Raw genomic sequence first — 15,406 nt, forward strand, 5'->3', positions numbered from 1 at the left:
GCCCCTAGAGGCCTCTAGATGAATCTCAAAACCCATTATTTTACTTAAGTTTTAAATTTTTTTTTCGGGCGTTGGAAGTCTTGTTTTTCTCTTCTCCCAAAAACTAGATATAAACCTTCCCGGGACCTTTGAGAAGCTACCCTGTTAAGGAGAACCCTATCGGTTCACCGGTTAGCGAGATCCCTTGGTACAAACAGACAACCGTACGAACAAATAAACATCCTTTTACTTTATTATTATTGTCTGATATTTGACTTGTTTTTCTTTCAGATTAATATTTTTTCATAAACGCTAATCTGCATGTAGTGGAACACAGTTCTTTTTCCTGGTATATAGCTAGGTAATTAATATTTTCTATAATAAGGATTGGTCTGTCTGTACTGTACGTAGCCTTAACGGTTAGCTCTTTTCGTTGATATGCATGTTAGAATTGTCCTTTGGGCACCTGTAAAACTAAGTTCTATGTCTCTCTTAGCCCAATTTTTTATAAAACTTTGGGTACCTTTTTAATTAAGAGTCTACCCCAATGTCCCCTCCCTCTCTGGTGTTTGAATTAAACTTCGTACTTTGGTACTAGTATAATTTATTGTTTTATGTCCCCCTACCTCCCTGGTTTTTAAAAAACATGTTGGTACCAAAGTTTTAAGTAGGGTTGGGCCGGATATTTTTTTGGCCGGATACCGGATATCCGGCCAACACAGGATATCCGGCAAATATCCGGTTATCCGGCCAAATTACCGGATATCCGGTCGGGATAACCGGCACAATTACTATATATTAAAGTATCTAAAAAGGATATAGTCCCTTTCGTGAGATCGCACCTTAAGGGGCGATTCGTTGACTTTTTAAAATTGCTTTTAATAGGTTATTTTAGATTAGGTTATATTTGGTTAGGTGATTGCCCCGCAAGTTTAAGCAATTGGCCCCGCAAAGTTAGAGTCCCCCGCGAGAGGCTAGAAATAGGAGGAAAGCTACTGTGAAAATTCGAATAATCGCTTCTTAAGGGGCGTTACCACGAAAAGGACTATATCCGCAAAAATATTTCTTCATAAACTGGTGTTTTATATTATACTATCGGTTGCGTCCCTAGTATCTAGGGATATTAGAAGGGACATGAAAGTGCAAAAAAATAACTTAAAACCTTACAACGATTTTTTTTATAAAAATTAAATAGCCTAAGACCACCCTGGGACCTATAAGAAGCTTCACTCTAAAGGAGAACCATATCGGTTCAGCGGTTAGCGAGATCCTTCTCCACAGACAAAAAAAAGCTTACTTTATATAATAGGATAGAATTAAGGTTAAAACTTAAAAATTAAGTAACTATTTAATGATCTTTCTTCTTAGCAAATAAATCTAATTAATTATTACTACCCTCTATCTGTAATATCAACCCCTAATGGTTGAAGGATGAGCTGGGAGGTGGCGTTGAATGCCTGCCCCCCCCCCCCTTGTTTTTTCTATCCTATTTTCTGTGTATAAAATGTAGAGGGCTATAACTGAGTGACTTTCGACATATGGGTATGACACATAACTGAGAGTTGAAATTTGAAAAAAATTGAAAAAAAAATTTCTAAGAGGATAACGCCTAACCGCCCTTATAGAAGAACCGCTGGACCAATTTGGCTCTGCTATTCAGTTACTAGTTATACGAAGGATTTAAGCTATTTTCAAGTATTGCTTTGAAACCGATTAATATCCGATGGATTACAACCCAGCTCACTTTAGCCATACTAAAAAAAATAAATAGGTAAATAGCATTGTATTACAGACAATTTTCCTTGTATAATTAAATAAAGTTCATAAGATTAATATTACTTTTGAAAGCCCATGCCTTCGGCTCCTCGAGACTAACAAAACTAGTTAATTTTCTTAATTTTTAATTATCCGCGGAAAGCAGTCTATAATACAATGCATCAATAACTCTTCCCGAACAGCCCCCCCCCCCCCCCAGTGCAGCAAAGTTTGACATTTCAAATTTTCGAACTATTAGATACTTGCACTTCAAACATAATATCTCTTAATACATACAGGCAAACAAACTCCCAACTGATTTAGAAAGGGTTGTTAACATTCATTTTAAAGTTTTTTTTGTATTTATTTTAGGTGTACTGTGTTGCAAATTAATAAGCAAGAATGATACCAGATCAGTAAAAGAAATAAGTCATTCCTTGGTAAGTTTATTTATAAATCAACAAGTTTGACAAGATTGAAGTATAATTGTTTTATTGCTAATCTTTTAGGGACAGATAGACCTACTGACAACCCCCAGTTGAAAAATAGTTGTGTTACGAACAAATTAATGTTTTTAATTAAACAATTATGTTTTATTTACTAGCGACCACGCCCCCCTGGAGGCTTCTAGTGGCACTTGAGGTGGGGGAGTGAATTTGACACATACTATTTTTAAAAGCGAAGCTTTACTATAATTAGGGTAGGTCCGTCTGTCCGTATATACGTCCGTCCACCCGATATAGATAGCTTTTTTCGTTAATTTAGGTATGTTAGAATTGTCCTATCGATTTCAAACTTTGCATGGTGATTCTTCTAGTGGTTAGGTACGATTTATAAAGCGTAGCAACTCTATAATCATTACCAGTGCAGAATGTCTGTACGTCCATTTTAAACATGTTTATTTTTCTACTTTTTTAACAACAAATTTTTATGTGATGTGATTATCCATTTGGTTTGAGTTTTGGTATATTAATTCCTGGGACAACAAAGTACAATATTATAAGAGAGCAACTCTATAATCAAGGCCTAAAAATGTAAGTATGTCCATAAACATTATCCTGTATCATGCAGTTTTTCAAAAAAATTACTTACAATTTTGCGTCGACTCTTATACTTTTATACCTATTCTGATTATTCTGAAATTTTACAAGTGTAAATGTCTGTTAGTCCTACCGTTTCAGTGCTTCGCTTGGCGTTCTCCTCTTAGAAATTTGCTTTTCAATTTTGAAAATTTGAGTACTCCCCCCCCCCCCTCCCCCCAACAGCAACAACTATTTTAGGTTATGTTAGGTTTTAGGCTAGGGAGCCGATCGCTGCGATCCTGTTACTTTATTAAAACCACCTTAAGACTTAAATCTCAATATGAAGAAGTATAAAACATCCCGGATTTATTTGAAGCTTTCCTAAAAAACAGGAACTCTATCCAGTATATATTTACTGACAAACTAAAACATTACATTAATTCGGTACATAACAACTGAACCGATTGATTTCTACATTTCCCTTACAAAGTTTGAAATCTATAGGTCAATTATAACATGTCTAAATTAACGAAATGAACTAACTGTTCCACTTAAAAAGATAACCGGCCACCCAAATTTTTCATTTTAAACTCCCCCCCCCCCACCCAAAAAAAAGCTTGGACGTCTTTGGGGGCCGACCCTAATTATAGAAAAGCTTTGCTTAAAAAATTATGCCTAAGGTTTCAGATAAAAGCGTAACTTTCATGCAAAGATCATAGTTATTCATCGCATCGTATTATAGACAGCTTTCCACGGATATCAAATGAAAAAAGTATAAGATTAAAACCAGTTTTAAACCCCAGGGGCCAGAGGGGATTGAATTCTAGCATTAATTTCATGATTTTTATTTTAATAATTGTGGAAAAATTGTCTGTGATACGATGCTATACAACATGATTTTTTTATGTATGGCAGAAAACTAGTTCTAATCCAGCAGATATTAAGCAGTTTGAATTTTCTGACCTTATTTGACTAAAGTATATACTTATTTTCAGGACACAGATAAATGCATCCGCAAGCATAGAGAAGAGTGATCTTACTCTTAATCTCAGGCTAGTGAAACCAGGATGGCCGTGAACGGAGTTACCTGGCTGAAAGACAATAAAAAAAATTTCATCGGTTTGCGGCGCTTGAAAAAAATATACAAATCATGAATTTTTGTATAATATATTTTCAGTGATTTTAACCATGCTGTAAATATTGATTGAAAATAGACATCATTAACACATAATATGTGACAAATGCAATGCAACCTCTTTTTTTGTATAGTTTTTTTTTTTGGGGGGGGGGGGAGTGGGGAGGGGTGATATTCAGTTTCTTAACCTTTCTAGATAAATGTAAGAACAAGGAAAAAATCTTATTTTAAGTAGGTAAAAAGATTAAGTGAAAATTATTATTTTTGATCTGCAAAGCAGCACCTATACTGAAGTTTTTTCTAGAGCAAATGATTTAATAACTTGTTTAATTTGACCGTCCAACTTTCAAAAAATATACAAAAAATCAATCAAAAATTTGCCAGGTTCAATTTGTGTTTTGTTAATAATGTACATGGACGAAAAAAAGTAAGATTTAATTTCAAATTTAATTCTATTTTGTTATTTAAACTGCCCTACTTTGCATTTAATTAACCTTGTATAAACATATATCCTATTTATTCACTTTATTTGTTATCAATGTGTAACCATAGGGAATTTTAATTCTTTTTTTTTATATGTAAAAATGCCTATAAAACATATATTAAGTAATAATTGTTTTAAAATGCATATTTTGATAAATTTTAATTGTTATTTTTTTGTTTAGTACCTGATGATGAGGGCAGTTTTGCCCTCGAAACGTTGAATAAAGGGGGGGGGGCGGAATTGACACTTTTTGAAACCAAAACTAAAAGTCAAAGGAACTCAACTAAAAAAAAAGAGTTAGGTACAGGTCTGACATTTTGCATGACAGTTGCTTTATAGGGGTACAATATGGAACTGTGAAGAAACGGCGGCGCAACCGCCGAAAACCGCCAAGAAAAGGCAACAAAAATTACGGCGGTTGCGCCGCCATTTCTTCACAGTTCCATATTGTACCCCTATAAAGCAACTGCCATGCAAAATCTCAGACCTGTAACCCTTTTTTTAGTTGAGTTCCTTTGTTGACTCTTAGTTTTGGTTTCAAAAAGTGTCACTTTCGCCCCCCCCCCCCCCCCCCCTTTAAAAGTTTGATGCCTTGAGTTTTTCATTCTGAGGATTTTACATGTTGGGTCCGTTAACCATTCGTCTTACTTATTATTTTTTAGAACTGATGAATATTTATTACTTAAATGAATTTCATACATATTCAAAACAAGTTCATTAAAAATTTGAAAATGAGAATAATAAGATTCCAGGATTATTCACTTTTTGTTGTTATTTTTAGATACATAGGTACTCTTTTTATATTTCAATAAAGTCATGATTTTTTTAAATTCCCTATCCATTGGAAATTTTTTTTTTCAAATACTGTAAATTGTTTTTACCGGACATAATTTAATATTGAAATTTCTTTTAGTAGTACTGGAAAACTTAAAAATTTGTCATCTACATTAAATATCATTTGAAGATTCCTATACATTTATGGATCAGGGAAAGAAAACAAAGTAGATGGTTTTGTTGTATATCACAGTAGCTTTTGATAGGTTATTTAGGTTAGGTAAATGTTAATGGTTGCCCCGCAGCAGGATTAGAAATTGGCCCCATAGGGACTAGACATAGGAGAAAACTACTGTGAATATATAATGAAACCCGATACTTCTTTTTCTTTTCGTCATCCAACGTTTTTGTTAATGAAGCTAAAAGCTTCACATTTGGGATATTGGCTCTTAATTGTGGCGGTCATTCAACAGTTGAGCGGTGTATTTCTTGCAAACTCCCTTTTAGCCAAACTAAACTTCAGTTCATCCGCCTTTACTTTAATGTTCCGCGTTTTACTTCATTATAGCAACTTAAATGCAAAAGATATTAGATGCAAAGCGGCATTGGTGACCACCCCCATGTTTTGTTATGTAGTTTTATTCTTGTTATGTATGTTTTTTATTGTTAATATAAAGTTCCTAATACTTTAGTTTTACATAAAATGAATAAATTTTACATATAATGTAATAAGTTTTTTTTTATGATTGTTATGTTTTTAGTAGCGAAGCTACTCTATAATTCCAAATGTCCGCCCGTCCGTTAGACATGGATAGGGGGAAATGCTATTTTCTCGCCTACTATAAAAGATAAAAGGCTGAAAGGGGACTATGCATGAACGAGAGCAAGTGATTTCAAGCACCTTCCAGCATTGAACTATAGTAATTTTTTTAATATGCTATGTTTGTGCTTAATATAGTGTTATCGACTAAAAATATTTAATTTTATTATGATTTTATATGTGAAAAACTATGACATTAGTATTTTTTGATGAAATATCACCAATTGTTTTGTTGAGTTTAAAAAGCTTTGACACTAAAGTATACAATATCAATTAAAAATGTATTAGATATGTAATTTTGTTAACAGTTAAATTCATGTACTTTAACAAAGAGGACTATCCACGAACAAGGTCAAGAGCAAGTGATTCTAAGCATCTTCCAGCATTGACCCATAGTATTTTTATAGTAAATATACTAGGTTTATGTTTAATTTGCTTTATTGTCTGAAAAGTTAGGTTTCACCATGGTTTTATATAAAAAAACTTTGAAATGTTAAGTATTGTTTTGTGCAATATCATCGAATGTTTTAAAGTGTTCAAATTGTTGTTAAAAGCATTAAAATTGTATATTTAGAAAAAGGGTCGGTAACTTGTAAACAGTTTAATTAATGTACTCTTGCAATTTACAACATTTGATGCTTTTCTGCAGTGTTATTTTATTTTGTCCTTTGAACTCAACAAAGCATTTGATGATATTGCTTTACATTTCAAAGTTTTTTTCATATAAAACCATGGTGAAACCTAACTTTTTAGTCGATAAAGCAAATATTAAACATAAACCTAGTATATTCACTAAAAAAATACTATGGGTCAATGCTGGAAGATGCTTAGAATCACTTGCTCTGGTTCGTGGATAGTCCCCTTTACAAAATTAGATGATATTGCGTAAAAAAATGCCTAACATTTCATAGTTTTTTCATATAGGACAAATGTGAAATCCATATTTTTAGTCAAATTAACTAGGTATATTAAACCTAGGCTAGTATTTTCACGAAAAGATATTCAGGTTCACTGCTGGAAGGTGTTTAAAATCACATGTTTTCGATTTTGCCCCCTTTTTGTAATGCATAATTGACTATAGAACACCCATGGCGGTCGGACTGCTTTTTAGAAGTAGGAAACGATTATTTCTGCTATGAAACATCTTTAATAAACAAGGATAAAACCATGCATAAATAGCGAAGCTCATGCATAGGAAAAAAGTGTAATCAACAGACAGTCGAACAAAGTTAGTATTAAGAGGATATGTATTAGTCTACAGAATCTTCACAATGATATTCAATAGGTTCTTTAAACAAAAAAGAAACACATTTCTCGTATTCATTCGAATCCGGTGGATAGGAACCGGTTCTCATCCATACGAAAAACTATGTCTAGCATCGTATTATATCCAGTTTTCTACGAATATAAAAGTGTACATTACAATCATAAGATCAAAACCAGTTTTTTAGCCGGTGCCTTCGGCACCTCGGGGCTGAAAAATATTCTATATCCGCGAAAAGCCATTTATAATACGATGAAAGAAATAACTATTCCCTTACCTAAATGTGAGTTCTCCATGATTTTACAGATGGACCATGAAAGTTAAAAAGTAGAAATACATTTGAACTAAAATTCTTGTTTTAAAACAATCAGCCTTTATGATAAGTATAGAATTCATCTAGTTACGTGCTCTGCTCAACTTTTTGCTGAGGGGGTGCAAATAGAAGAGATGATAAAAACTGGAAGAATAGCTTTTAATTTTTTAGGAGAGTTAAGAAATCCTACTTTTGCATGATTCTAATGTTTCCAAGAATTTGACAGACCAAGTGAATTATAGTATGAATTTTCATACAGCTAACTATCTGAAATAACATGCATTGTTACAGAAATATAAGAACTTACAAAAAAAAAAGGGAATTATCGAATAGCTTTGTTTATGATGAGGTTAAATTTTGTTGATTTGTATTAATAGAATTATTACCCAGTTCTATGGAATTTTAAAACATTTGCCAATACCAATAAATCCTTAAATCTAAAACGTAGTAGCTAATGAGGTTGTAAAAGGGTTAACACGCCTACCAAATTTTAAAAATGTGAAGCCATTTAAACTTTCTTTGATTACCTAAATATACTCCACAATTTTGATTTCCTTCTTTAAAAGTCTTTCTCGTATTCATTCGAATCCAGTGGATAGGAACCAGTTCTTATCCATACGAAAAAACTATGTCTAGCATTGTATTATATCCAGCTTTCTACGAATATAAAAATGTACAATCATAAGATTAAAACCAGTTTTTTAGCCGGTGCCTTCGGCACCTCGGGGCTAAAAAAAACTAGTCTTTAATCTCATAATTGTACATTCTATATCCGCAGAAAGCCGTTTATAATACGATGCAAGAAATAACTATTAATTCTATTCGAAGTTATCTATCATCCCTGAATTAGCTTAACTTTAGAAAAAAAGATTGAAAACATCCTATGAAAAGCTTCACTGCAAAAAAAAAACATAGAATTCACCAGTTAGCAAAATCCGTTTAGGTACACACAGACAGACATTCTTTTTCTTTATATAAGTATTACAAAAGAAAAATATTAAGAATAAAGTTTTTGTTTGGTAGGTATTTATTAAAATTTAGTAAAATGAATAATATATTTTTAAACGACAACACATATAATGATACAATTCTAAAAAACAAAAATCAGGCATCATATAAATCCCAAAAACATATCGATCTAGGTTTCCTCTTGCATGATATTGAAAAAGCCTAGTTTTCTTTTTTAAACTAACTTTAAAACCGAATACCTTATTGTAAGTATTTTTTTTGCAAAACTTCTAAAATACAGTATAGTGTTAAGGGACATACTTAAATTTTCAGGAATTGATTATAGAGACATACAAAAAGAGAGGGGTAGGTTTCTGGTAGAATCTGTAAAGGTGTATGTTTTAAGGCTTAAAAATAGTAGTAGATGGAAAATATTCACTAAATATGTGTATTTCTTATTGAAAAGAACTATAGACAAATTTTTTTTAAAAGTTAACATAAATTTTTATCTTTCTACTACTGTTTTTAACTTATAACACATAAACTTTACGGATTCTACCAGAAACCTACCCCTCTCTTTGTTGTAAAAAAGTAAACAATTAGCATATTTTAAATGGACGAACGGACTTTCTGGTAACAATTACGTTGCTACGCTTCCTAAATCGTAACCAATTTTATAGTAATCAGCATACATAGTTTGAGATTGATAGTACAGTTACAGCCTGTTTAAATTAACGTAAAGAGCTAACTTAAAATCACATAATAATAAAACAATGAGGCATATCAAAAAATTCACTACAACTAAAATCTAGGCATAATATATCAATTGATGTACATAAATTAACTTGAATGCAGGGGATGGACAAGACATAAGATTGAACTGGGATTCTATACCATTACCTACTAAAGTTAAATTATTGCAAACAAGTTTTGGAAGTTTAATTTTGCTTAAAAGTTATGAAATAAGTTAAAAGTATTGAGAAGATTATGATAATTGCAATTATTTTTCAGTCAAGATTATAAAATTATCAAAAATACTTTACTTAAAACATTAACAGAATACATAAAGTTGGGCGAGGGCGAATGTGACACTTTTTAAAACCAAACCTAAAAGTAAAACGCAATTTTCCACCAATTGTTTTGCCATTTCTTGCTAAATCAGACAATTTTGAATCATCCAAGACATACTCTTTTTTTATAAAATTTTCCTTTGACACATGTTTTCAATACTCAAACATATTAAAAAAATTTAATAATTCAAAAGGGGGGGCGAAAGTGACACTTTTTGAAACCAAAACTAAAAGTCAAAGGAACTCAACTAAAAGAGTTACAGGTCTGAGATTTTGCATGGCAGTTGCTTTATAGGGGTACAATATGGAACTGTGAAAAAACGGCGGCGCAACCGCCGAAAACCGCCGAGAAAAGGCAAAAAAAATTTCGGCGGGAAACGGCGGTTTTTGGCGGTTGCGCCGCCGTTTCTTCACAGTTCCATATTGTACCCCTATAAAGCAACTGCCATGCAAAATCTCAGACCTGTAACTCTTTTTTTAGTTGAGTTCCTTTGTTGACTTTTAGTTTTGGTTACAAAAAGTGTCACTTTCGCCCCCCCCCCCTTTTGTTGTTGAAAACAAAGATTGTCTAAAATGATTCAAAATTGTTAAAATTGACAAGAAAAAGCAAAATAAATTCGGCGGAAATTAGCAGTATTTGACTAGAGCGTACATTCTTCGCAGTTTCACATTATTCCTATTTAAGGCAACTGGCATGCTAAATCAGCTTTGAGGGGATAAGTATGTTATATCACTTCAAATTATTAATCACTCCAAAAATATGCAAATAGTCGTTCGATGTTTTAACACTGTCCAAGAGATGAAGTTGCATTCAAAATATAACCTGAAAATAAAAAGAATTAACATTTTTTCGTTAATTAAGAATTTGATTCAAATAATATTTCAGAAATATAGAGTGTCAGCTAAAATTTAGCATAATAAAGTAACAGGATGTTTGTCAGTCTGTCTGTTTGTACCAAAGGATCTTGCTAACCACTGAACCCATATGGTTCTCCTTTTCTGGGTAGGTTCTCATAGGTCCTAGGAAGGTTTATAACTATTTTGAAGGAGGGTACCACCACCTTTCCAAGATAAATCGCACCAAGAAAAAAAATCCCCCCCCTAATCAAAATTTTAAAAGTTAAACTTTTTTTTATAAAACTAAAATAAAAAATGAAGATTGATTTGATTACTTTTCACCTTTGGCTTAAATACATTCAAATAAGCCTTACTTTTAAAATTATTGACTGAAAGTTGACATCTGCAATGAAATATAGAATAGAGGGAATGCATTGGCTCAAAACTGCAGCACTCATTCCCGGGCACTGTCAACATTAGCAGGTTATGTAATAAAAAGGTATGCTGTGCATATGTGGAGATAAGATTCTTACTACATGAGAGGCAACACTTTACAACCCATCCCTCCCCTCCAAAAAAAAGAATGAAATAATAAGAACATCTTTTTAAGAGCGAAGCTTTTTTTATAATCGGTCGGTCCGTTCGTCCGTCCACCAGTCCGTAACGGTTATAATTTTGATTTTTGAAGATATGTTTGAAGTATTTTTTACATTTTCTTGAGTTTAGTTATTGGATAAATGTATTTGATGATAAGGTTGAAAAAAAAATTCAAAACAATGTTTTAAAATTTCTTTGGAGTTTAGTTATGGAAATAATGTACCCATTACTTTGATTTTTCATCCCATTATCTGTTCAGAAAAGGGTATTTTCCTTAATTTGGCACTCAACAACAAAACTATGACTGACCCCCCCCCCCCAAAAAAAAAAAAAATATGACCCTAGCATACCTCTGAGAAGCGATGATGATGTCCATTAACCAGTCAGTATACGAAGTTTCTATTCCACCGGGATCGAACCCTTCTGTTACTACACCCTAAAAATAAGATATAGGTATCTTTTCATGTACAGCAGCTGTGTAACTGATAACCAATGATCACAGCTGCCTGCAAATTATTTTTACAGCAATTGGCACAAAAAATACCATCTATTGTAATTTTTAAAACAAAATTTTTAGTAAAGTAGTTGATTTCAGTTTTTAAGAAAGTAGTAGTTCCATGAATGAAAACTAAATAGTTTTCATGAAAAGTCATGCCTTTGTGAGAAAAAAATGCCTACTGTCCTTTCATGTAAAAGCAGACTAAACAAATTCAATAATAATATACAGCACCCTCACCCTTTAAAATAACCTCAAAATTAATTAAAAACTAACCAAAAATTTATTGCAACTGTCTCTGATAGACGAACAGTCAGTGGCAAAATTTAGTGTACTTGTAAGACGTAGGTATATCTTACATATCCCGTCTGTTTTTAAGAGATATACATAAATGACACTAGCTGAAGAGTAGCTTGATCCTTCTAATAAAAATAGGTCAAGTATCATACCCTCCCCTCCCCCCAAATAAACTTAAAATCAATAAAACCTAACCGAAAATTAATGTAATCATCTTAAAGGTAAATAAAAAAGGTACCTTTTTTTGTCAGTAACCCAGGACATTACGTAGATTGCTGCCTCCATTCCACCTCATTCTGAAATAGAAAGGCTAAGTTTATTTTTGTTAGAGGTTATTACTTAAATTTTTTATATAGGTAGGCATTTAGTTTTTTGTCGATAAATAAAAACATGCTTATTTCTTCAAGGAGGGAGGGGACAGAGGACTCTAAATTACAGCAGTACCCAAACTTAACTTATTCATTACTTTAAAACTTTACTATACTTACACTAAATATTTATTGTGGTTTCAAATCAGAGGTAATCTACAGATAGGGTAATTTTGTTCATAATCATTTTGGGGATGCATATCAATTTATAGCCCATTGTTTTATCCCTTTATAATCCATGGTTATTTTTACAATTGATATTTTAGGAAAATTAATTTTCTTCTCTATGGGTGATTTCAAAAACTAGGGTTAGTAATTGATGCTCTATCAAGCCAAAATATTAAGTTTTAAACAGTGGCGTGCACAGGGTTTCACCAGGATAGTATTTCTTTAGGTGAAAAAAGGGGAAGGCCTTTCAAATTTTAATTGCATGGATGTTACTGTTGATATCGGACTAAACTCCCATTCCGGAAGCTAATGGTATTATTATATTTAAACCAAACTTTATGTGACATTAAAAAAAACTCTTTAAAGTCAATATCTGGTACAATAGAAATTAAGGGGGGGGGGGAGTTTTGTCACATCTGCATAAACTGTGTGTTAATAAAAATAGAGACCATCTGGAGGCCTAGAGCTCCGGAACCTGGAGACCTATCCAAAAAATCTTAAATCTGGAGGAAATTCATCATATAGGAATGATTTTATCTTTAACAACCTATCCTCTCAGTGCAAAGATAAAGCCTTTACACACGGTTTACGCAAATGTGTCAAAACTCCCCCCCCCCCCCTTAATCAATTTGGCGGGGCACACTAGTAAAAAAAACATTTAGTAAAAAAAAATTTTCTTTTAGTTTGGAAGTAGAATTTCTTTTTACTTTACATAATTCAAGTGCATAGGTATATTATTTACATTTATTAGGTGATTAGTAAAACTTAATCATAGGAGAAGAGAGGGGTACATTGGACTGGAAATTATATAATATTGGTACACAACGTTTTATACATACAATCTCTCAAACATTAGCTTAAAAATGTTAGGGATATAGTTGTCCTCTATGACATAATGGTTTATACCACGATTCCTTGGTCAAACGGGCAAAAAGTAGGCATTGTTAGTCAATATTCGTTTGTTAGTCAATTTGTGAATCTATTTTTCTATGTATTATGCCGCATATCTTCAGACGGACGGAGAGATGTACGTATATATATGGACGTTCGTAGTATTCTAGATTGCTTAAGCTCGGTTAAACAATTTTAAAACTAAACAAACCATACTATTTGGCTATCAAGGGACATACAAAGGACCAGAAAGCCATACAAAATTTTAGTTGATAGAGTAGGTGAAAATTATTTGCCTATTTTCAGAAAGGTATAAAAAAATAATGATACTTACTTGTAACTATCTTTAAATTAACGTCATTTCACAAGATGGCTTATCACTAAATAATGCACATTTTATTTTCTAAAATATTTTTTTAGTTAATAAGGTACGAGGTAAAATATATTGTGTTTTAAATGTAGCTAAGTAGCGCGCGAAGACGCATTAAAAAGTAGATATTTAAATTTCATGCCAAAGAAAATATCTTAGGATCAATGAAAGTCTTTTTTAAAAGGTGACAATAGTTGGTAAAACTAATTCTCGTATTCATTCGAATCCGGTGGATAGGAACCGGTTCTCACCCATACAAAAAAAACTATGTCTAGCATCATGTTATATCCAGTTTTCTACAAATATAGATATGTACAATCATAAGATTAAAACCCGCTTTTTTTAACCAAAAATGTTGAAAATGTGTGTGTGTGTTACGAAGGATCTCACTAACCACTGAACCGATATGGTACTTTATTCCAATGTAGCGTCTTATAGGTCCTGGGAAGGTTTAAAACTAGCCCCCCCCCCCCCCCCCCTCCCAGAAATATATATTTAGTGGGATTTTTTATTTTACTGTTTAAACTAAAGAAATAGAGGGGAGATAGGGGGTCAAATTCAACCCACACTACTGCAAATACCCATATAAGCCCTTAGGGCCGTAGCTGCTAGTTAATAATTAAAGTAAAATGATTAAATAAAGAGTTCATCAAAATTAAAGCAATCTCCGGCCTTAGGTACGTACAGAAATAAAATCATGAAAATTAACTAATTATCATATATGTTTTAAAAACGTTTCATATCTTTTTATTTTAATCAAAAATGTAATAAATAACTAGGAACTAACTAGCGAGAATTTAAATGATTTGGTTTTAGTTAGACTGCTAGGAAAAACGTGACATGTAATTTAATTTTCATTGTTGTTTACTTTTCTAGCAGACGACAATAATTAGAACTTTATAAAAATAGTATGTGGGGGATAATGTTTTGTAGATTTTGTTTTTTAACTAATTCACAAGGAAAACAACGATAAAAGACAAAAGTTTAGATGTTTTAAAAATTATATGGAATTTTTGATCTTCAAAATCAACTACCCGAACATAACATATGAAGAACCGTTTCTGTCAGCGGTTTTTCGTAAAAAATGCATATAATTCTTAATAAGGCGGATAATTGTGGAATTGTGTTGATTAAATTTTTTGTTTAAAATAAACATATAAATAATTAAAATTTAAAAAAATCAACATCATTTTTGAAATCTACATAAAAAATTTCACAAATATAGTATACAACAATGGGTAAAGGGGTAAATATTCTTGATCTGCAGGAGATTTCCTAGGTCCTTTGTATGTGACCTAATTATCTGATTGGTCTGATTTTTGGTATACTGATTCCTGGGACAACAAAGTACAATATTATGAGCGAAGCAACTCTATAATCAAGTCCTAAAAATGTAAGTATGTCCATAATCATTATCCTGTATCAAGCAGTTTTTCAACAAATTTACTTACAATTTTGCTTTGACTCTTATACATTTGCATTCTGATTATTCAGTTCTGACATTATACAAGTGTTAATGTCCGTTTGTCCTACCGTTTCCGAGCTTCGCTTTTATGAATGTTGTCATCCTTGTTTTAATAATTATGTGGCAGCCAGGATGGGGTAGAGTAGTAGGGAGGGGTAACGTGATAGGTAGCGGAGTTTTCCATACTTTAACTTTTTAAAAGCGAAGCTTTTCTAATATTAAGGTCAGTCCGTCTGTACGTGTGTCCGTCCGGGACTGTTAGCTCTATTCATTAGTTTAAACAGGTTAGAATTGTCCTGTCGATTTCCAACTTTGCATGATGATTCCTATAACAATTGTGTACGAATTAGAAA

The 15,406-nt window shown here is 32.4% G+C and overlaps 1 protein-coding gene and 2 long non-coding RNA genes across 13 annotated transcripts in view; 1 reads left to right on the forward strand and 2 right to left on the reverse strand.

Moving 5' to 3' along the window:
* The window catches only part of LOC145319535 (uncharacterized), a 65,751-nt gene that overhangs the window by 19,156 nt on the left and 31,189 nt on the right, over positions 1 to 15,406 (reverse strand). The gene's annotated exons all lie outside the window — the stretch shown is intronic.
* Positions 266 to 5,881, forward strand: LOC145319566 (uncharacterized). 4 transcript variants are annotated; one of them, XR_013879945.1, is made up of 5 exons: positions 266 to 340; positions 2,107 to 2,174; positions 3,752 to 4,019; positions 4,276 to 4,318; positions 5,289 to 5,881. It is a non-coding gene; the product is annotated as an uncharacterized LOC145319566 (long non-coding RNA). The 4 variants fall into 4 exon arrangements; XR_013879948.1 differs by having other exon boundaries at positions 3,752 to 3,999; XR_013879944.1 differs by lacking the exon at positions 5,289 to 5,881 and adding an exon at positions 4,557 to 4,571.
* On the reverse strand, positions 8,556 to 13,650 carry LOC145319565 (uncharacterized). 6 transcript variants are annotated; one of them, XR_013879943.1, is made up of 6 exons: positions 13,553 to 13,650; positions 12,030 to 12,087; positions 11,349 to 11,434; positions 10,163 to 10,387; positions 9,164 to 9,647; positions 8,556 to 8,754 (listed from the first exon to the last, which is right to left on the reverse strand). It is a non-coding gene; the product is annotated as an uncharacterized LOC145319565 (long non-coding RNA). The 6 variants fall into 6 exon arrangements; XR_013879942.1 differs by having other exon boundaries at positions 8,556 to 8,784; XR_013879940.1 differs by having other exon boundaries at positions 8,556 to 9,441; positions 9,538 to 9,647; positions 13,553 to 13,649.

This window comes from Acartia tonsa, chromosome 5 (genome assembly GCF_053477335.1).
Source record: "Acartia tonsa isolate MP-2025a chromosome 5, ASM5347733v1, whole genome shotgun sequence".
NCBI lineage: Eukaryota > Metazoa > Arthropoda > Copepoda > Calanoida > Acartiidae > Acartia > Acartia tonsa.